General features: G+C 37.6%; 1 protein-coding gene across 49 annotated transcripts in view; it reads left to right on the top strand.

Moving 5' to 3' along the window:
* TCF7L2 (transcription factor 7 like 2) overlaps positions 1–24,582 on the top strand; it is a 236,767-nt gene that overhangs the window by 156,118 nt on the left and 56,067 nt on the right. The gene's annotated exons all lie outside the window — the stretch shown is intronic.

Genomic DNA, 24,582 nt, shown 5'->3' with positions numbered 1-24,582 from the left:
AATATAAGACAAATAGAGTGGGAACCCTGGGTTCTAATCTAGGTTGTGCTTCCCAAGAGCCTTGCATACTCTTAAGAAATCAATTCACCTCCAACAGCCTCGCTACTTCCTTCTTTGTAATACAACTAGACAAATATTTATTAAATGCTTACATCATGCAAGACATCCTGCAAAAGGGCTTTGAAAAATCAACAGGTTCTTAGCTTTGGCCAAAGGATCATAGACTTTGAGCTGCAGAGGGCCTTAGAAGCGGGCAAATCCAACTCTTCATTTTACTTTCCCTTTCTCCTCTTTATTTCTTTTTATTGATTACATCAGAATTCCCAGCTATTCCCCCCCCTTCCCCCAACTCACCTTCCATAATAGAGGAGGCATTGCTTTATTAAACTGTAGCTATATATAACATTCTCTTCATTCTACTCATTTTACTTTTCATAATCTCTCGTAGGTCTGTGGGTTTTTAAAAAGTTACCCTACTCATCATTTCTTATAGCACAGTAATATTCCATCACAGTCATACACCACAACTTGTTTAGCCATTCCCCAATTGATGGACATCTCCTCAATTTCCCATTCTTTGCCAACACAAAGAGAGCAGCTATAAATATTTTAGAATATGAAGGTTCCTTTCCTTTTTTCTTAATCATCTTGGGATACAGACCCATCATGGCATTGCTTTGTCCATCTCCCCTATTTTAAAGATGAACAAATGGATGCTGTGTAACATAAAGTGGTGTAGGGTCTGACAGTTAATACGGGCTTCCTTAGGTCTTTGTGAGGTCAAACATGTGAAAATTACCTTTAAAAGAAAGAATTTTCCATAGCTGCAACCACTAAAAGATTTTTGCTTTTTGTCCAGAAAGAGTGGTTCATCTTTCAGGATAGTTTCCAGCCTTTTGCCCCAGTCTCCCAACTTTGTCTAGATTAATCCATTAATTTTCACTCCCCCCCCCCCTTACCTTAGCCTTACTCCAAATACAAAAAAGGATTGTTTCTTTAGAAATCAAGGATGGTGGATCAGTTGAGTAAATGCCAATGAGTACATTTAATACATGAAGAAAGAATGGTTTACTTCCTTCTGGTTAGTTATTGATATAGATTTAAAACCTAGCCCCACCAAGTAATTGGTTTGGAGCTATTAAAATGTTTAATAGTGACAGTAATAGGGTGTGTTCTAAAGCATAAAGTAAGACAGATAAGAAAATGCCTGCTTTGTAATTGCTCTTGTAGTTTCATGGAAATACAAAAATTTTTTTAAAGTCCACCCGTCTGAATCCTTCCTCTTTTTCCTGGTTTCCTTCCTCTTCATTCTCTTTACAGTAACTTCTGATTAGTCATTGCAGACTAGTAAAGATCACTGCCTTGTCCCTTCTGACTTCTTGTTGACCTGAATTTTTGCTGGCCTGAGTGCCAGCAATGTGCCTTTCTAGGAGAGCGTTCTCATGCCTGAGGCTGAAGACTGAGGGAGGTGTTGTCTTTTACCCTAGAAAGCCAAGGGAGGCCTTTGTCCTGAAAGTGCCATGGTGTGAATGCCCGTGCTCAGACAGGAAGTGAAATAATTGGTAGGAGAGGAAATGAAACTTTCCCTGAGTTTATTAGACCACATCCTATAAAACTCTTTTTTTTATATAGAATCACATGTTAGGACTGGCTTTGGTGATAATCCAGTCTAACCTCTCCCAGATACCCCTCACCCTCATTTTACTGAGGTCCTGAGATGAAGTGATTCAACCAGAGTCATGGAGGAAATTAAAGTCATCGCCAGGACGAGGACCCTTGTTTTTGTTGTCTCTCTTTATCTAGGTCTCCTTCTCCCTCCAGTATGCTCTGTTGCCTCCCTCCCTTACTCCACTACATAAAATAGATCATCCTGTTATAAAGATATCTTTTTTTGCTCATTGACCAGGTGAGGCATGAAGGGACCCAGCATAGCTAAACAAATGAATAGAAAAGCAGTTACTTAGTCATACCAGTATCTAAGTCATCTAGTCTAAATGACCCTGAATTAGGAACTAGAGAATATATAGAAATATAGACGACTTGGCCCATGCCTCCATGGGCTCATAGTCTAATAAAATATGCATAGAAAGAAGTAACTGGAACCTAAGTACTGTGTGGTCGTCTACAGGAAGTAAAAATGAGTGTTCAGGGCAAAATCTGACTTTCTTCCCAGAAATGTTAGAGGTGATTCGTAGCTGTACAGAATAGTTTATAGTCCGTTACTTTAAATAGTCAGCTTCCCTGGTGCCTTTTAAATGGCATTCTGTTTGTCTACAAGTTTTCAGCAACAAAATTTGAATCAGTTAAGGTGCTTTTGCCAAAGCAATCTCACTTGGCAATGCCTAGTCTCCAATGCATGAGGTTCGAATAAAGGATCATTTTCTTCGAGATCATCTATCCCATCCCTATCATTTTTTAGAGAATGGAAGGAAGATGTATAGAAGGACTTATTAAGCATCTGCTATATGTATGCTACTTTACAAATATTATCTCTCAACAATCTTGGGAGGTTGGTGCTATTATTATCCATATTTTACAGACAAGGGCATTGAGACAGATAATAGTTATGTGACTGTTGACTTAAGGCCCAACACCTTCCCCAGTGCACCACTTGACTGTTTTTCAAAGATAGAATCTATGGCCCAACTTTTCCCTAAAACTACCTAGTGAGCAGTGGTAGTATTTTATGTGTCTTGACTCCAAATCGAGAGTTCTTTCTCCTGTAGTATAGTATCTTTTATCCTGAGTACAATCTTTCCTGTCCTTCCTCCCTCCCTAACCAGGTCCTGTATTCCTTCCTGCATCGGGAAGACTTCTTCCATTGATAAAACATTTATTAAGAGCTGAATGTATACAAAGCCCTATGACAGGTGCTAGGAGTACAAAACTAAAACCACATTTAGTGTCTTAAAATAGCTTTCCATATAATTGCCAGAACATTATTTTTATTTGTCAAAAGGGTTCATTGTATCTGGAGTGCTTTTAACTTTTCCAAACTCAATTCCCAGCTGATGACCAAGCTTTACTAACTGGGGACCAGGTTGCAAGCATACATACTTGACATACATAAGCTCTGTGACTCTGGGATAGTTTTATACCTTCTCAAGTACTTTTGGCAATTCTTTAAGACTAAAATGCAGTTAAATATGTAACCTCATTGATTAAAATAAAAGGGAGTTTTCTAACTATATCAATGAAGTTTGAGGTCAAATCCCTGCCCCTTCACAAACATTTCATTTTAGACAGATTAGACTCTTTTACTATTCACCAGCCTCAGGACACCATTTCCTACCTCGATGCCCTGACTTGAGCCCTCCCCAATTTCTGGAATTCTATCCTCTTCCTCTGTCCCTTTCAGGTTCCTTAACTTTCTTCATGATCTAGTTCATTGGCTTCCTTGGTGAAACTCGTCTTGACCTTTTCAAGCTGAAAATGACCTTTTCTTCCTCTTAAGATTCTGTGAGCTCTTGTTTTTACTTTTTACCGTCTTGAATTATACTTGTCTGTATTCATTTTATATCCCTCATGTGTGTGCTCTTTGTTTTTCTTTTTATTCTTAGTGCCTTACATAGAGTAAACATTTATAAAATATTTAATTTCACCATTATCAATATTTTCAATAATAATTATTAATTATATGTGGTAACATTATTAGGACACAGCTAATAAATATCAGGACACAGGTATTCTGAACAAAAGACCAATGTCATAGTGGATAGTGTACTAGACTTAGGAGTCAGAATGTTTTCTTGTTATCTCTCATTCTTATTCTAGTCTTTGGGACCCCATTTGGGGTTTTCTTGGCAGAGATACTGGAGTGGTTTGCCATCTCCTTCTTGAACTCATTAACTGATCCAGCAGCTAAGTGACTTATCCAGGGTGATACAACTAGAGAACGTATGTGTCCAGATTTGAACCCAGAAAGATGGATCTTCTTGACTCCAGGTCTGGTACTCTAACTGCTTTACTTGAGTGCTATCATTTACAATGTAACCATGGTTAAGTTATTTAATTACTCCTGGCCTCAATTTCCTCATCTATAAAATGGGGATAAGAATATCTGTTGTACCTATTTCCCAGAGGTAAGCAGAAAGGTATGGAACACTGTCTTTTCACTGATATAGAGAACATCACGTTCCATGTAAGTCAGCACCTTCTCTGTAATTTCTATTTTTAGAGAGGTATTGAAAGCAAAGGGCACTTAAGCGACTTATCCAGTGTTCTATTACCAGGAGGATTTGAACCTATTCTTCCTAGCTTTGAAGTCAGTTCCTCTATTCCTCACTCCTTCTATACTAGGCTGTGAGATTCAGTTGGAATGGTTGATATAAAATAAATAGATGAATGAATATTTTTATGCTTGTGTATATACATGTGTGTATATGTGGGGTTTGTTTTAAAAAACTTAAAGATCCAAGGGAAGTCAGTTATTTTCTCTATCCAGTACAATTTCTGGATGTGAGTTCCATGTCTTTGATTCCAGATCTCGCCATGTTACTAACTGATCATATCAATCATTTCTCGTCTCTGTTAAAAATTTAAGCTTCCTCATCTGTAAAAGTGAATTTAGTCTAGATTATCTCTCAGCTTTCTCCTATCTCTACAACTGGATGATTCCTGTGAGCTCACAGCTAAGTGTTGGCAGCCTCTTTGTGGCACTTATAAGTTAATAAGACCCAAATAGAAAGAAGAAACTGGAACCTAATTAGAGTGTAGGCAGGTATTATGTCCTGTCCAACATCTGGGCCCTTTTACTCTCATTCTGTGGATTTGTTGGGCTGATACTGTTTGAATTCAGTTCTTATTTTTGCCCGTATCACCATTTCCCCAATCACTCGTGATTCATTGATTTTCCTTGTTTCATGTTTCAAAGTTCAGGAATGGCAGAGATGACTCAGATCTGGAGCCTTAGATGCGTGACTCTATACAGTTAGCACCCTTTTTTATCGTGCTAGATCCTCCCATTTTGTCATCATTTAATGACACAAGTCTATTTTTAATGAGTCAAATTGAGGTAAGGACATGATGAATTCACTGAGGGCACATGATCATTTTGCAAGATTTTCTCCATGCCACACTCAACTCACCTTTCCTAGATTTCTTTCTTAAATTCCCCTTTGGACACAGGAAGGTCATAGTTTGCATTGATAAGGCCACCATTTCCATGTTTAGATGTATTCTCTGGCTGCTGTTTCTCTTCTCCTTCCTGTAAAGAAAGAAGTTTGCCTTTGTATGGATCCCACAGATTTACCCTTTAACCTAAATAGATGGCTTTGTTGGTTGTGCTTTGGTTTTCTTTAGTATGTGTTTATATTTAAAGTCTCTGTCCAGTCCAGAGCCTGTACTTCTGCTTTTGATTAGCAAATAAAAAAGAAGAAATCATTTTGTGGGAAGATCTAAATATAAAGATTGTTCTTTCGGCTTCTCAGCGAAAGTTTGTCATTTACAGTTGCCGGTTCCTCCTGAGATGGCTGAGGAGTGGCTGAGAATATTTACTGCAAGACAAGAACGAGAAGACAAGGAAGGAAGGGAAAAGGGAGAAAGGGAAGAAAGCCACTATGACCCAGTGGCACATGGTTGACTCTCTTCATTTATTTCTCAACCTCCAGGCCCCGTTGCCTGACAAGACATATGCCCTATCCCTGAGCCTCATGCTCAGCCATCAGATTCTTATGCCTTAAGAAAACAAAGTCACCAGGTGGTTAGCGTTGAGTTGAATATGGTCTGCAGGTTAGGGGTCATGGGTGATCACTGAGACTATCAGTCACTGGACATGCTTTAAATGTGTCTTGGGGTTTGCCTGTTCTTTAGTGAAATAGCCTCCATGACTAAAAAGCAAGCCTGTTTGGCTAGGAAGGTGTCAGAGGAGGATGGAGAGAGCACTTATCAAAGGACAGGACATTCCTTAGCTCCTTTGCTGGAATGGAGAGGAATGGGTAAGGACGATGTTATTTAATTCATTCATTCATCATTTGTCATGGAAATGCACAGATAACTAGCAAATGTCCTCAGAGAAAGTGCTCTCTTTTCTTGGGAGAACTGCTTTTCTGTGCCCTTCCCTAATGTAGAAATGATATCTAAAATTTCTCAGAGAACCACGGGTCTCTCCCATGTCTTTCTAACATTTTGCCATGGAATGTGGATGATTATAAATCTTTTTAATCCCTGCCCATTAGATTGTAAGTTTCTTGAAAAGAGACGCTGTATTGCACTTTCATCTTTGCCTTCTCTGCAAAGGGCATGTCATGGGATTTTATTTTTTGTCCTCCCTAATGGCAAATTGAAGCGTTGAGTCTGGGGAAAAGAAGGGGAAAGATAGGGTATTTAATGACCTTAAGGGTATTTCTGAATGCAAAAGAGTGATTGGAAGTTGGATTGTGAGTGACGGGAAGCCTTGAGGGCACTTATACTTGCAGCCATATTGACTGACTGGTGTTTTCGCCTGAAACTTGTTTGGTCTAGGATTCTCAAATAATCATATTAATCATATTTCAGACCTGAGAGGCAGCCTCCTGGGTATATTTAAATACGTCTTTGTGGAGATATATCTATGTACCTAGCTATATGGAGCCTGTTTCTTTAAAAAGAAAGACAGCCTTTACTTTGTTGGAGATACCACTGAGTTTATTGCAATAAATGCGTGAGTTGAGTAGTCTGCATGTTAAGCAGTTGGTCTCTCTTTTCCCACCTTGCAGCCACAAAGTCAGTCTTCTGGTAGTAATACCTTTAAAAAAATTTGGTCGTGGAGAAACTTAAGATTATTGTTGACTCTTTATTGATTTATTCATATTTAATCTAAAGTCTTTTTTTTTTCTTGGAAACTAGTTTACTTTGCTAGCCTACGTTTAACTTTGATTTTCTTTGTACTCCCTTACTAGCCCAGGAATGGTTGGTCAGAGAACTCTTGCTAATTTGTTCTTCTTGCACCTGGAACGGAGCATTATTCATTATAGGTACTTGGAGTTTGTTTAATGAACGAATATGAGACTGGGAAAAAATATCTGATACTAAACAATACCTAGTTCTAATTGAATCCCCCTTTAGATTGTGAGCTTCTTGAGGATAAGGACTGTGTTTTGTCTTTCTTTGCCTTTCAGGCAATTAGCACAATGTTCACATAGTGCTGAAAAAATGCTTATTGACTGACTAAAATGCATGTTCAAGCCAAAAGAGTATCTATTGGGGAGGGAATAGGGTTCGTCTATGCCTTTACTCTCCATCTCCCTAGATGGATAATCAAGAATTGATTTCATTCACCAGCTGAAGTATGCACATTATCTGTAAATCTTACAGAGCATGTTCTATATACCTAAGAGCACAGGCCACCAGAAGAAGGAAAATACTTTGGTTAAAAATAAGTTGGAATTGTATGAGCCTGGGCAAGTCATTTAGCCCTCATTGCCTAGCCATTACCACTCTTCTGTCTTGGAACCAATACACAGTATTGATTCTAAGATTGAAAGTAAGGGCAATACAGCAGAAAAAAAAATCACATGCAAACTTGTGTAAACTTAAGCAAAACAATGAAAACAGAAACAATGACTAATGGAGGGCTAGCAAAGTGTGGAATCTTATAATTGCTAGCAGTCATGTTTCTACATACAATACTTTTTCCTAACCAATTTTCTCTCTCATAAGGGAAGTTGTTATGAAGAGATTATTGGAATGTGATTGTTGTATAAAAATTACATTGGCATAATATACTCATGGATATATGAACTCATCAGTTCAATAGTTCCCTTCAATGATGCAGTTTGTCATTCCTTCACACTTTTCTATACTGTACAGTTATCCATTTCTTCTCAAAAATTTGTGAGAAAAAAATACATTAATGCTGTTAATACTGAAAAGGTAACAGTAGAGCACTATCCTTCCCCATTCTGTACAATGACCAATACATCTTCCTTTTCTCTGACAATCACTTGGTGACATCCTTTACTTTTATTCTTTTTCAGAATCCCTCTTTGGTTATTCATTGCTGCTTGTTCACACCCACCTAATACTTTTCCATGGTTCTTTTCTGTGTAAGGCTCATCCTTAGTTATTCAGAAATTGTGATGCTTTGCATTCTCTCTGCTATATTAAAAATGCAAGTAAAATGCTTCTACTGAAAAGATCAGCCTTTTTTGTGAAAGTGCTTTGGAGTTTTGTGAAGGCAATTCATCCTTGTAAACTCTGAATCTAGCTCATTCCCCATCTTTATTGTTTCTTCCAAATTAATATATCATTGGGCAACTTTTGTGGCAAGCCCTTTTAATTACATGTAAAATTAGGGCTTTTGCCTTGACAGTCTTCATTTTTTTTTGACTTTTCCTATATGGAGGAATAGATGAAACTTCTTTAAGTGATTATAGATCTCTTCTAGGAGGCTCTCAATCCTTCTAGGCCTTGATATAATCAACATAATGTCATCCCCAAACAGGAGGAGCTGGAAGACTTCATCATTCATGGGCAGCCACTCCTCAATTTGGGTTCTGCTCAGGATCTCTTCCCAGAGAGGCGGAAACTTCAATAATCTTGCTGTATTGATGGGAGGCATTTTGCTATATAATGGCCTGTAGGCAACATTTTGTTAATTGAGTCAAATGCGTTCTTCTTCTAAGTAACAAATAATAAATAGTTCAGTGAAATGTTATATCTGATACATATTTCATTCAATTACATTATGGTAAAATGTGGTTCACTGTCGAATGTTTTTTGTGAAAACCTGCCTGATCCCTACCAATACACTCATCAAGAATTGCCTCAATTTTTATATACACAGTCCTCATAAAGATTGGGTATATAAATCAGTGGTTAATAATGTTCTCTTTGTAACCATTTTTTTTGAGGAGGGGTATTAACAAGGTCTAAATTTCCCTTTACACTTTAGGTATTTTTTAACCTTCTTTGGTTACTTTGTTCATTGATCTCTGAATGTTCTCACAATTGTTTCACTTCCAAATTTTTCCTCATACTTTTGGTATTTTTTACTTCCTTTGGATACTTTGTTCATTGATCTCTAAATGTCCTCACAATTGTTTTACCTGCAGCACAGCTATCTTATATATATATATATATATATATATATATATATATATATATATATATGATCTAATCTGGATGATTTCCCCATCTTTGATCTCTTTAAGCATTATTTCTTCTTCTTCTTCTATAAATATAGCAAGGACTGCGATATTCAAGTCCAAAGTGTGGTGCTTTCACTATCCAAGAGGAAAAACAATTTGTTATAGTTTTTGCAAGTCTCCTTCGATTTTTGTTTTTATATTTGAATGTTTGTGGTATAACTTTGCCTAGTTGGATATCTTGCTCTTCTTTTTTAAGACTTATTTTGCCCTTCACTGCTTCATGAGATGAGATGGTTCATAATTGTCCATTGTCTTCCATAAGATTTTACAGATCAGTTTATGTTCTAACCTTATTGTTGCCTTTGGCAGCCATCTCTCACTGTTTGCCAAGTAAATCATGTTTGTTGACTAAGATACTTTCTGGGCTTTTTAGGTCTCCTTGTTGTAGCAATTAATTTACATTGGTTTAACTTCTAGATCAAAGCATTATAGTTGATGTCAATGTAATTTTTGTTGTCCATATCTCATTTTTAAAAATTTAGTAGCTTGTTTAAATAATTCAGGATTAAATCCTCTTAATTTTATGTCATATGCTTTTCTCATTACTTCTCTTTTCCCTTGTTCATTGTGACTTTTTCTGATCTTTGTTCTGATGTGCTCATGCCACAACTATGCTCAGATAAGTAATTTAGTGAATATGGATAACGCCTATTCTTCTGTTTGTTAAAATATTGTAAATTTCATTTTTTGGTAATACTATTTAGTTCTTGCCATGTCCAATCCCTATCAATTCTTTTTGAAGAAGTTATTAATAGTTTTTCCTTCCATCCTCCTTCCTTTCTTTTTCCCTTCATTCCCTCCCTCCCTTCCTCCTTCCTTCTTTTCTTCCTTTTTTCCTCTCTTCCTTCTTTCTTTCCTTTTATCCATCCATAAAACCCTTCTTTCTTTGCTTATATAAAGGAATCTACTTAAAAAATTCTGTAATTACTATGTGTCATTGACAAGGTCAGAAGAAGTTTTTTATTGATAAGTAAAAGTTGTATCATACTATCCAGATGAGGGATACTAGGGGGTAGAGGCAGTAGTCACTGTATATTTCCTTAAGCCTTGGATCTGTGAGTCAGAAACTCTGCCCTTTTTTCTTTTGACTGCTTGCTTCCTTGTTGTGAAGTTGGCCAAGTCACTCCATTTTTCTGAGCCTTGATTTTCTCTTCCATAAAATAGGGATAATAATGATAATTCTTACAGTACTGATCTCACAGAACAGTTCTGAAGATCATATTTATGCCTTCCCCCCCCCCCCCATTAATGTACTTGTCCTTTGGCTGATTGGTATCTGAAATATGATATAATTCCAGAAATATCCATGTGAAAGGGCCTTTTGGGGTGACAGATTCCATGTTAGGCTGCTAATGTTGTAATATGCGTTTGTGTAGAGAAACACAGTAAAAGATTCTCGCATCTTCCCAGCAGAAATCTTATAATTCCATTAACAAAAACTATTCTCAGCAGTTCAGCTTTTTCCACCCACCCTTGGTCATCATTAAGATGCAGGATGGAATGCCAATGTTGGACAGTAGAGGATTGTGTTGAAGTCCTTTTCTTATTGTCTACAATTGTTATCTTCAATTGATTCTGTTTTACGAATTTAAAAAAATGTATCCTACCATTTAACTCCCTTCCATATATCTCATACATTTCCAGACACCTTTTAAATATTTTTTCCTAAGTGTTATTGAATCTATAAGTATGTTGACAGGAATTATGGGATCTTCCTCTCATAGCTTCTTTACAAGCTTCTCTCTGTTATCAATTCCATGCTTCAAAGACAGAATCTACACTCATTACTTTGGACTTTGATGAAACTTTCCAGACAAATGCTGATTCTGGTGGACCAAATGATATCCTAGTTCAATTTCATTTCTGTATCCCATGGTCCTGGATTCATTCATTCATTCATTTATTTTTTGTGGGAGTGGGGAGGAGGAAGTAAATGGCATCCAAACTTGTTGTCTCTTTAGAATAGGATTCTCTTAGTATGGCAGTTTCTTCACCCTCTGCTGTAATTTATACTCTGATATTTATCTAGGACACTGAGCAGTTAAGTTATTTATCTATGATCACAAGGCCACTGTTTATCAAAGGCAGGACCAGGTCTCTTGTCTCATTACCAATCCCTTTACCCACTATACTGTGCTGGCCCTTCTTCCTGATTCCTTCATGTGTCATGCCAATATATAGTACCTTTACCCATCCGCCATACCACATCTTTAAGAATTATAATATTCCTTTTCCATCATTGTTACATTAAGTTTAGTGTCTAATTCTTAATGATTACTGAGGCAAGGAATAACATTTCCTTCACTATGTAATATAGGGGCTGTTGGTTAAAAGATCACACAGCTGTAGACCTAAGTTGATGTACCAAAGAAAGGGGGAGAGAGAGAGAGAGAGAGAGAGAGAGAGAGAGAGAGAGAGAGAGAGAGAGACAGAGAGACAGAGAGAGACAGAGAGAGACAGAGACAGAGAGACAGAGAGACAGAGAGACAGAGAGAGACAGAGAGAGAGAGGGGAAGGCAGGCATATGAGCATGTATTTCATTCTAAAAGTCATTTTCCTAGCTCTCTGATTTTTATTTTTATATCATCTTCTTTCTGATTTTCTAATTTTTCCTAGGTAAAAACACTTTAAAAAACCAGACCAGGGGCAGTTGGGTAGCTCAGTGGATTGAGAGTCAGACCTAGTGACGGAAGGTCCTACGTTCAAATCTGGCCTCAGATTTGTGACCCTGGACATGTCACTTAACCCTCATTGCCTAGCCCTTACCACTCTTCTGCCTTAGAACCAATACACAGTATTGATTCCAAGACGGAAGGTAAGGGTTTATTTAAAAAACAAAACAAAACAAACCAAACCAAACCAAACCTTTTTTGTTGTTTTTGCCTGGGACCAAGGTCCTAAGAGGCGCACCAGCCTGAATTCAGTAATTATTTTATGGTGACAGGGTGGGGGAATTGAAGACATTATACAACAGGGCTTGCCTTATAAATGATATATCTCACCCATCTCCTCTTATTTTTATCCTTGTATCTTGCTTAAATCAGAGCTCCTGGTATAGCTTGAACATACCAGAGAGACTGTATTCTGTGCTCTGTACTTTAATATGGCAAAGAATACAGTGTAGTATTGTAATATAAATGGACTTAAGGCCATTGGGGAAAAAAGTGTAGTTGGTTGCTTTATTTCTGAGAATTACTAAGCTGTGGTTATTAGGTGTCTGAGAAAGCCCCACATCTCAATATTGTGTTTGATACCACTGTCTATTGTGTATAAGATTTGGGCATAATTTGTTGCTATATTTTGCACTCTTTTGATATATTTATTTACTTTTCCATTCATCCAGTTAGCATTTGTCTATAACCTACCGTCTAGAAGGTTTTGTCTTAGCTGTATGCATATAAAGACAAAACCAAAAAGACTTTGGTGTGGTATTAAAGCAAGGTTCACAGTAGACATTACTGCCTAAATAGTTTGGTGAAATGGAATTGATTGGAGAATTGGACCAGATTGAAGGAATAAGCCTTCCTGAACTGTAATACTCTAAAAGTCCTACTTATCCAGAGGTTAGATCTGTTGCATTCTCAACCCTTAGGAACATAGATGGGACTCTTAGTAGCAAATGTTTCACAAAGGCCATATACTTTGATCTTCAAGAAAGGCTTGAAATCATTTCCAGTCCCCACTCAAACAGTATATTAGAAAAGGTAGAAGAGTACACACTAACAGCTGACCAGAAAAGAGTTAAGTCAAAAGAGCTTTTTAGGTTTAACATGCTGTCTGGGCTGCTTAGTGAAGGTCTAGGACCAGTCCACCTTTGTGACTTAGAATAGTAATTAATGTTTATAATGATGACCTTGTCATTTGAAAAACAGTAAACCAAGCTGAGGATATTTTTTATTACAGCAGAATAATATATTTTAGAAAAATGCCCCTTCATTAGCCCTTCTCCCCTCAAAAACTCACAGTGAAAAACACTTTGAATGTGCCTAATTATCTGGAAGATTTCTCCATTCAGAACAATTTATTTTTTGACTATCCTATCTAAATGAGTTCCTTCTGTAGTGTCCTTACAAAAATCTTCCCTCATGTCTTTTAATAATATGGACCTCAATTCAGAGACTGGGCCAGATTAGCATAACTTCTGACAAGTACTAACCCTGAAAGGCATCAAGTAATGGGCTTGGTAGTAGACTGTTTATCTATCATTTGAGTACTAGCACAGCAAAGTTTGGGGAAGCTTTAGTTCTAGCATTCTATGATTGAATGAATGAGTGAATGGGTGAATGAATAAAGCATTTATTAAATACTATGTGCCAAGCAGTGGATTAGACCTTGGGATACAAATAGAAAAAGGGAAGACAGTTCCTCCTATCATGGAGCTCATACTCTTAACTTAAAAAAAAATAAGTTCATCTGCTTGATAGATGAAATTCTATGGGTGTAACAGCCTTGGGGATGGCAAGTCTCCAGGGTCCTGTAAGTCAGATAATACTCCCGGGTGTCTAGTGGAAGCAAACATAGAAGATGGCCTAGAAGACTTGCAATTCAGAGGCAGGTGGTCCTCCATCTTACCAGAAGAAATGAAATTATTAGTACTAATAGCTTAGCTTAGCCAGGCAATCAAGCATTCTAGTTCCCTACTGGTCCTAAAGAGTTTCTGTAACTACTTTGTTAAGCAACTCACAAACCAGGGAGTCATTTCCCTAATTTCTGAATTCTACAAAAGCAACCACAGAAATCATTGATCCTCTTTATTTTATAGATAAGGAACCTGAGGTCTAGAGAGAAGAGATTTGCCCAAAGTTGCATGGCAAATGAATGGCAGAACCAGGTTTATGACTCATCTTTGACTTCTAGTTCATTCATTTCTCCATGTCGTTTTGAACAGCCTATTAATTTCAAAGACTCATCATCTATGATAATTTTCTCCTGCCCTGGATTCTTTTTCATGTTTTGGTTTGAAATTCTCATGGCCTGGTCAGTGCACATTAGCTGATTTTCTTCTTTAAGTCATGATTCTGTAGTTTGTCGTGAATACTTGGCATAGAAGTAATGATGATGCAATGGGACTTCTGGTCATGATGGAAGCAGGGAGTAGGAATACAGAACCTCTCTTCATAGAATATTAGAAGTCAGGTGCTATGTAACCAGGTTCCGTGGTTAAATGGGATGTCACACACCGCATATCCAGGAACACCCCAAATCTCACTTGTTTCCCAAAAAACCTCTAGTTGAACAAGTCCAACCTGGGTTGCTTTCTAGGCATTTGTTCTAAACTCCTATGGAAATGTGGGAAGTTAAACGGTGTTTTGATTAAGTTTGTGCTGGTACTTTAAACAAAGCATGCTGGGTGTCCCAGGGAAGTCTCAAAGAAAGGCACTCTTCCAGCAGAAGACCCTTCTGTTGGAAGAATGTTGTTTGTAACAAAGAGTTGGAACACAGTAGCCCCCAAGCCCTGGGAGATGTTTTGTGTGTGGGTGGGTGGGCGTGTCCTTCTTTGCTCCCCTCTCCTTCCACTCCCAGCAGCTCCACGTGCAATGTTGTAACTGGGAAACAGGTTAGCGACAGTTATGCCTGTTGAGATTGTTTTGACTTATGCTCAAGAATGGAAACGGAGCTTTCATTATGTAATGCCAAACTCAGTCTGGAGCGTCAGCTGCTGTAGGCCTGCCAAAGCTTGCAGGGTTGGTTGGGAATGGAATATGTTTAGCATGATTAATCCAACTTGGCTGGTTGAAGGAGTGGGTGGATGCCGATGTGCCCATGTGTTGAGCTCAGGGAAAGAAGCTCTGAGTGAATTTGGGGTTTGGGATTCCTAGTACTTTCTGATTCTCTCCCACAAAAAGACATTCTCTTATTTACTGACCAAGAATTAAATTTGGGATATGGTTTAGTGCCCTTGGTGTCAGAACTATTGAACTGAGACCAAAGCCTTGCTGAAGAAACAAATGGGACTTCTCTTGGTGCTCCATGCGATTTAGACATTTAATGCTTTTTAATGATACCATGAAAGTGTTTTGTCAGGGAATTTGACATTGGCCAAGGAATCTAGGAGGTCATTTGCTGGGGGTGAAATACAGTAATTAACCAATTATACAAAGTGGGCTTAAAGGACCTTCCTAAAATGATTACTTGGCTGCCATGGGAGTAAACCCTATGTAAAAATTTCAAGTAAGTTAGGAAAGGAGAAAGTGAATCTTCTTAATTAAGATTCCCAAGAATAATTTGAAATCTTCCAGCCAACCTACAGCTGTTCTGGCTTTGTCTGGGAGCGGAGGAGGACTAGCTTTTCTTTCTTATTCCTCACATTCTTTCTGATTATTCTTTTCCTTTTTATTAAACAAAAGATCCTGTTTTAATGTAAATGCCCTTTAGTTGGGGAGGGGGGGAGGCAAATAAACAGGATCTGCATTTTCACCATAGCTCCCCAAACACAATGTTTTTCAAAGTTTGTATTTTGAAGAGGATTTCAGCACTGGAGGCATCTGCCTTGCCAGAGGTAATCTGGGGAAATCTCTTTTGTTCCATCCCTGATGAATGGATGTAAAGTGTGCACTGAACCTGGAAACACCTCCTTTTGTGTCCTGTGCACTCTGAACACAGGCAGTTAAAGTTGGGGCAATTGCTCATGGGGGTGGATTGAATACCACTATTGTGGGGGGGAGGAGCCCACGCTGAAGTCATGGATGGCATAGAGATCCTATTGTTCGAGCGTATTAGGAGTGGGGAAGAGGCCTGAGCCACAGGCTTCAGAGTGGTGACTGCTTGTCCAGGTTTCTCCCTGGGCTACTGTGAAGGTCAGGAACCCAGGGGGGTCCAAGAGTCCAGAGTGGTTGGAGAGGAATAGGAGAGAGAATAGAGCAGCCGACACTCCTCCAGGTAGACTGACTTCTCCTCCAGGTACCTAAATAATGTCTATCCCCTCTATGCACCAGATACTTTTCCTCTCAGGAAATCCTTGCAGGGGAACTGGAGCTTCATTGCCCTCTCTCCTCCTGGAGAGAGTGTTTAATTTTGATCCTTTATTCCTATTTCCCCAGAGAGGTATTTCCTCCCCACTCCTCTGCCCCACTCCCCTTTCCCTTGTAACTTTCATTTTGCCGACTTGTAACAGCTTGGACAACAGAGAGCAGGACTTTGATGGGCCTTCATTACAGCATTCAGCCCTGGCATATTCAAATATCATTACGCAGCAGATAGGCTATTGAGGCCTTATCTGGCATTATTTGTATTGCTGCCTAGCTGCCAACTGTTCTCCAGTTAAAAGGAGCCATTATTATTCTGATTCATATTAATAATACCCCTCAAGATCCATAATCCACATTACCAGATGCCAGGAGGCATCTGTGATGATGCCAGTTCTGTGATGATTCTACTTACCTTTTCCATGGCAGAAGGTCCACCTTGGCCAGTCATATCGACCATTTGTGAGATTGACCATCCGACTTTCCTAAGGAGATGAGCATTGAATGATGGAGAAGGCATTGAATTGGGAGTCAAGTTCTTAGCTCTAATCCTTTAAGTTTACTACCTAAACGAACTTGGGGAAGCTTAACCTCATTTCATTGTCCTAGTTTCTAGAATCAGTAGAGGTTGGACTAGATAACCTAAGGGCTCTCCCTGCCGCCTCTTAATTGATGATCCTAAAATATCATTGTAGTACTTGTTACTTAAACCCCAAATGATTTAGGCCCATGGTTCATGTGTTGTTAATATTTCTTTTAGTTATTGATCTGTTATTGAGAGTAAATAGAATGATTACCTTGAAGTCCTTCAACTCTAGCTTTGTCATCCTGTGTAAGTCATTTAATTTCTTTGAGGTTCAAGCAAACTCCATTGGATATAAATAAATTGTAATTTTCTCTGAAGGATGGAAGTCTCATACCACTAAAATCTGAGTTTGGGATGACTTGTCATAATTTGATATATGAGTATCTTTGCCTGTTACTTATAGTCTGCTTGCCTGTTTAGCTTTCCCTCTCTACTCCCTCTATTCTTTCCTCTTGGCCTCCTCCCAATATTAAAACATTGTAATAAAATATTTCCAAAAGAATATGCCCATAGTATTGGGGAAAAAATATGATACTTCTTTGGTTAATTATATGTTTTTGGCCCATCTGAAGATAATATAAAAGCTTAGGGTTTGTTTTTTGAGAAAAACATTGACATTTTGGGAAGTCATGGGCCTTTTCAGCTTGTAGGTAGGTTTCCTATTAATTTTACAGGAAACATTTTTTTTATACAGACCTTAGAGTAGGAAATCTGTGAATCTTTATAAAAATAGGAATTCACTCATGGTTATGAAATTGGCATCCTGTGTTCTAATTCAGCTTTAAACTGTACTTTGAATGGAAACTATTTAAAAGCTGTCTATAAAACATTATTAAGCTTTAACATATTTTGGGAAGAATATTCATGAATATCCATCAGGAAGATTTTTAGATTTATGAGTACAAATGGTGTGTGTGTGTGTGTGTGTGTGTGTGTGTGTGTGTGTGTGTGTGTGTGTTTATCAGTTGGGAAAGGTAATGTTTTGATTAGATGTTATAGAAGGAAATCATTTTGAAGTAGGCTTGAACTTTATGGCCATTTAGAGCCTTTCCTACTCTAGATTTCTGTGGTTTTCCAGACTCTTGGTAGAGGGAGAGTTAGACGTTAGTTATAATGAATTTTTCTTCCTGAAATTTTCCCTCTGAATATGCCATTGGATGCCATTGGTGATCCTTTGCTCTTTTTTTTTTTTTGCTTTAACTAAGCTAACCACAAAGGTACTATCCATAACAGGTGTCATCATCTCCAAAGGAGAAAACAGTTCCATCTATGAACCTTTATAATGATAACAAGTATCCAAAGAAGATATGATGCACGTAGTCTGGTTCAGTTCTCTTGCAAGCCCGGCTCCCGGCAGGCAAGGTGGGAAAACTGAGTCAAACTAGTGTGTTCCTATTAGAATCCATTTCCCTTTCTTTTCACCTTCATCCTTGTGAACCCAACTTCTGAGAATCCCATCTGATATCACATTGACTTATGAAATTAGAAAATCACTGTTGGGAGGTGGTTCCTGTTTGAATTATTTTATATAATTTTATATTAATAGGATTGGATTGGATTTGTTTCAAAAGTCGTTTAAGTACCAGAGTGCTAGGAAAATTCCCAGGAACTATTAGTAATTGTATTATTAGGAAAGCAATTCATAAAACAAAGTAGTAATATTTTTCATTGTTGATGAATTTGGACAATGATTTGCTAGAATCAGGTATAATGAATGTGGCTTGGGTAAAATAAGTTGATAAGTGTTAAGGTTAGGATTGGTGTACAAAGCCTGCTCTGCCCTACTAATAAGCCAGAGAGAGTCTTCTTAAAACCTGAAAGGTAATAATTTCATGCAAATAGTCATTTATGCACAGGAAATCTGACAGCATTAAGATGCATTTTGGTTCTGGATCCTGAAATAAGTGATGAAAGCATTGCTTTTTGGCCTGAGCCTCAAGCTACTCAGTCATTCCCATTGCTCAGAAGGTGATATAACTTCAGGCCAAAGTTGGGAATGTGGGTTCTCTTGCAGATTTGCTGACCTTAGGCAAGTTATACTACTATGATGCTCAAGAGATCTTGGCCTTCATCTCCTTACTGTGCAGGTGGAAGTGATTACCCAAACTTGTACAAATTCACTTCAAGGAGGATCTACTAACCTCCTTCAGCTATCATTGTCACCTTTAATTTTTATAATAATGATTTACCATCTCATTTAACTTAAAAAAAACCCCAACAAATTCTGGGTCTCTGTTTCATGCTTTTACAACAAAAAGACTGATCTATGAAAGAGGGGTGAGAATGTATTTAATTTTGAGAAGCAATTGCTTCCAAAAAAGCTCTCAGAAAAGAGGTGCCAGGCAAATAAACATTGACTTGTTTGGAAGGAATGACTGGAGCCTAGCTCCTGCCTAACTTCCTGGTTGGGTTTGAGACCAACATCACTCTTCACTTGAGTCAGTGAATTGCAACAAGATTTCCATCAGTCCTGAATGCAATTGTACTCCAACTCTACACTGCGGTGGCAACCTTGGCAAACCTCTCTGTAACAGGGCCAATGGGCGTTGCTATGGTGGAGGCATGACATTATTGAATTTCGTATTTGTTGGATGTGCCCGGTGTTTGTTAGCCTCTGGGTGTGTTTACAAGCATCATAGAAAAAAGGTGTAGTGCCTGCCCTTACAGCCAGCAATCTATGAAAAAGAACACAAAGGCAAGTCGTGTTCAAGTACACAGCCTGCCACCTTGACATCCTGGTCTTGGTCTTGGGATTGGAGTGAGGTCATTGTTATCCAAGTAAGGCTCACTGGCAATAACCAGATGAGTCTCTCTAAGTTCTCTTTCCCTTTGCCCTGTGATCCTTTGAAAAAATTTGGGGCTGAGGAAAGCACAATATATTCTCCTAATTTCTCATAAAACCCAGGTGGGGCAAATAGCAGTGGTTCTCAAAGATTACTTAACCTGGGAGAATTACTTATATATGAGCTATGGGGAGTTCAATGGTTTAGTCTGATCCCCTCATTTTGTAGATGACATAACTGAGGTCCAGAGGGATAATATAGCCTATATCTACTAATGGAAAACATTAACACCTAACCAGGATTGTTTTGAATATAAAATGAAATTATATTTGTAAAGTCCTTTGCAAACTTTAAAGTGATATGTAAATGCTGGTGGTGATGATGATGATGATGATGAGGATGAGGATGAGGATGATGAAGACAATGACGATGGTGATGGTACTGGTGATGATGGGTGACTTTTACTTTGTATCCGGCAATGAAATCACAGATCCTTGATGTATGGAAGTTTGTACTCGTGATCCATTAGGAGCCTTATTATAAGGGAAAGTGATGTATATCTAGGTTAAACTCCTGGGGTTTGAGAATCTCCTCCCAGGTAAATATTAGGAAAACATGCTTTCTAGGTAGAGATCCAAACCCCAAACAGACACCAAAGCTGCAAAGGTCCACAAAGACAATATTTATTTGCTAATGAAACCATTTCAGATCCCAGGAGAGGACCATGCTGGCTTTACCCTTATCTTCCTAATAATGTCATTTATTGTATATCATCAGTGGTATTACAAAGGCAAGCAACATTTTGATAGCAGTAGATTAGATAACATATACATACAGATATAAATGAGATATATGTATGCTCTGTTACAACTGTGCCTCATATAAGTGTTGAGACAACCATGACCATGAGTATTGCCAATAGAGTTTTAGCACTGTCAAGTTCTACCAATGTGGAAAGTCTTTGGATATAGACCGGGCAATAAACTGTAGGTAAACCCTCTCAGATTCTAACTTGGTTCAGTTTGAAAAGGAGAGAAAGTTGGCCTCAATCTCACAGATTCTTTGAGGGGCCAGCTTAGATCAAGAATCTAGCCTAGCTACCTTACAAAGGCATGGATGACTCAATGTTGGCATCTCTACCAATGGAATCACAAATCCTTGATATACTGAAGCATGCAGAGGCAATAGTCATCAGAGAGTAAGGGAAGATGATGGGTGAAAACTTTGATGGCCAATGCTTAACACTGGGCCTGGTATATAGTAAGTGCTTAATAATTGTTTATTGGCTGATAACCAGTTTTCTTGAGTTTACCATTAACTCTTCCAAACAAACCAATTCTTCTTTGTCTTTCTGAATTGAGAAATCTTATTTTAACCCAGGTCTTTTAGTGCCTGGTTGGGTTCATCTTAACATTTCTTTGCCTGCTGTTAAATTAGTTCTAATTTATAAATTAGCAGCTAAAAGTTTTGGTATGTATTCAGGAGGGAGATCTTTGTTCAAACTCATTTATTGCCCCCCAAAGGCGATTATGGCCAAGGTTGAATATTGACTCTTCAGGAACAAAAACTCCACCAGAGACCTCCCCCTCCCTCAAATATCTCCTATGTTTCAAGGTACATCAGACTTATACACTCATGCCTGATAGATGTTGATTAATTCATTGATTAATTGAAATTAAGCATATGGCAGTTTCTTCCTTCCCTGATTGTTCTGAAAGAACATTAACAAACTTACAGAACTATAGATTTGGCCTTAAAGTTTATTTGAATGAATCCTTCACTTGAATTTAAGAGAAAGATGCACAGAGTCTCTGAACAAAATGAGGCCGAGATTGAGCAGACACAGAAAATGCCCCGATAAGCTTATTGCGAAACATTCTACCTCCATCAATTCACCATCTTCCAGCTTTCCTAACAAACCTGATGTTCATTTAAGAAGAAAAAATTGCTTTGTAGTCTGGGTTGCAGCAATTAAGGACTGATTCTCAGAATAGTAGCCTTCACAAAGAGAGATTGTCTTAGGGAGGTGCTTAGCAAGGCAGCTGAAGAGCATCGTTTATCGACTCTGTGGGCCTAAGAGACTGATGTGCTGGGAAACTACTATTTTAATGTGAAGGAATACTACTACAAATGATAGCTATGAAGAGAAGAAAGCAATAAATAGATAAATTAATAACCAATTTAGACCCTCTCTAATCACTTTTCGACTTCACAGCGCTTATCATTCTCCCAAAGTTCTAGATGCTAAATTTTTTTTTTTTAGTTTAAGGAAACAAAATTTCTCATGAATTTTGCCTCCCACTCCAATAATTTTGTGAAAACACAGGCACAATTAGAAATATCCTGGGGGGTACCTTAAATGCAAAACTAGAGATAATTATATTATTTTAGACCAATTTTCCACTCATGAGTGCCTGTTAACTCCATTTTATTGGTGAGCCAGGGTGTTTTTTTTTTAAGTCATTCAGTAAAGTTGAGGGTAGACTTTTTAAAAATGTCACAATATTCCTTTCAAAATTGCTACTCAGGTTGGGTCAGCTTGAATATCCATTTATACCCAGTTTGAAGACTAATTGAGTTGGAGCACAGTGATGAAAACTTCATCACTGTTTAATCCTCCTAGTTTTCAATAGGGATTTATAATGAAAAATCATGACAGTTGACTAAGATTGATAATGGGTTGCTTATTGACAGCTCCCCTAACTCTCTTCTGGTGGCAAATACCTTTGCTACAAAGCTGTTGATATTTTTTGTTTATTTTGGCTTTTTTTTAAGTTAAAATTAAGGTGATTGGGATATATTGCATGACAAGGAAAAATAAGTTTGCTACTTGCCCATTTTAATTTTATTTTTAAGTTTGATTATGCTATCATAGCTGTTACCTGTTCTGCAAAAAAATGCAATTTATTTATTTAAATATTTTCTTCAGGCATATTAGTGAGGCTATTTTTTATTCAGAACCAGGCATGTAATAGTAAATGTCCTCTTGCTTTTGTGAAGGAGGTCTCCATTGACATTGGTTTCTAGGGTAGGTAAAGCTTCAAATGGTGTAATTTGCAACTTGATTATAAATATGGATTGGGTTAGTCTTCTAGAATGGAGAAATGTAAGATAACTTGTAAACCTGCCTAAGGAAGGCAATGATGTGTACCCAGGAAGTCATCTGCAGCCATAGAGCATATTAGCAGGTCCCCTGTAGCTTCCATGATAATATTTGCATTGTCCTGCACTTTTCCTCACCATGGAATTTTGTCACTTCTAATGATAACAATCCATCAGTGCCCATTGCCTAAAATGAAGATAAATTGAATTACTATAAATGCAAGTTAAACGACTCATTGATATAATTATATTGCCAGGATTTCTTAAGTGTAAACTTAACACATTTAGTGGTGTTAATTATAAAGGTTCTTAAATGAGAACAGTTAATTTCTGTCCACACAATAAGAAAACAGATTCATTTATTTTTCCCAGGAGTAGACTTGCATAGGACATGGTTTGCTTAACTTGATGCTGTACCTGAATGAATGTGCCTTCACTTGGCAAATTAGAATTGGATAAGAATTTTTTAAAGAATATTAACTTTTATCAATAATAATGTTGGCAAATTAAATAGGATAGTGAATATAAGAGTGGGCAGTATCTAGTAAAAGTTAATAGATTATTGAAAATAGAAGAGCACTGAATAATGAAACAATTCTAATCATAGGCAAAACTGTTGTTTCAGAAATGACTGTACAAGGGTTCTGAAACGGTAAAGGGCTGTTCTTATTAGGGGGAAAGAGTAGTAGTGAGATTAAGTACAAAAATGAATTCAAGTATTTTGAGAAATGTGGCATGCTGTGTATGTCCCCTTTTTTTTTTGCACTGAAAAGCATGTTTTCTCTCATGTCACAAATGATCACAGGAATCCTTTTAATATTCATTTAAAATAGTTTTTAATTGGCATCAGAGAGTTGAAAGTTCAGCATGAAGGTGAGATCTAAGCTTACTAATTAGACTGAATGCAGTTTCACTTAAAGAATAGACTTCATAATTACAGAATGTAATGCTAAAATATAAAATTTTCCAGCATCTACTTCATATTATGGAAGAGGGGGTTGTAGGTGAAGACAAAGGTGTTCCTTGAGCTTTATTTGCTATTATTTATTCTTTAAAAACAGATTTTTATGAAATTATTTCAAAACTGTCGTTGTCAGAATAGTACAGTTGCTGTAAATTTGAGTCTTTCTTTCTGAGTGAAGCTGTCATCTATATGCCATTTAAGTGGAAACCTGTGTTCATGATGTTCTAAATTCTCTTACCCACGTAGAATTTTGACTTGCATGGAATGTGATGATGAACACAAGTTGTTGTGTGTTGTGTTTTTCCCCCAACCAAGTTGTTTGATGCTGTTGAAATTGAAGGCTGGAGTAGAAGGGGGCACTTAAGCAGTGAAGGGTTTTTCTTTGTAAATAATAGATCAAGAGCACTGTAGCTGTATCTAATGGAGCTGTGTGCGGCCTCAGTTTCAAGGACAGCGCGTGGTTTAAAAAACCACAACCTCAGATCGTCCCGTCCGCATCCTGTGGTCAGTTTTTGTGTGTCTCTGTATGTGTGTGTGTGTGATTGGTCCCCCCCCCCCTTGTTTCTTCTCGAGTCATATTTTAATTTATAAACTTTTTGGGAATCCTCCATATTTTTTGTTCTTTGATCGTTAAATGGTTTTAAAGACTGCTTACTGTTGCTTTAAGAAACTTCAAGCTTATCTTTCTTCCCTTAAATTTTCTAATTTAAGGAAAAATAAGAACAAATAAGGACAGATGTCCATGCAGAAATTATTTTTGTGTATCAGTAGACTTGCCTCCCCCAAAACAAGGACTAAAAATTTTTTGTGAAAAATTGAATTCAACATGTTTTTCCTGCTATTTCCTGCATATTCTGAGGTTCATTTGTCTGAATTCTTATTCAAAAATGGCAACACTCTTCTCGTAGGTAAATATTTTATGTTTTCTTGGCATAGGTCACTACAATGATCCTTTAATTTAAAAATAATGCTTTTCAATACACATGCTTAAAATAACCATGTTTATTAAAGAGAATCTAAACAGGATGCATTATTAGATGTTTTCGTTTGCCCT

Source organism: Monodelphis domestica, chromosome 1, assembly GCF_027887165.1.
Source record: "Monodelphis domestica isolate mMonDom1 chromosome 1, mMonDom1.pri, whole genome shotgun sequence".
NCBI lineage: Eukaryota > Metazoa > Chordata > Mammalia > Didelphimorphia > Didelphidae > Monodelphis > Monodelphis domestica.
Note: the sequence above shows the minus strand (reverse complement) of the source record. Positions and strands in the feature narration are given on the sequence as shown.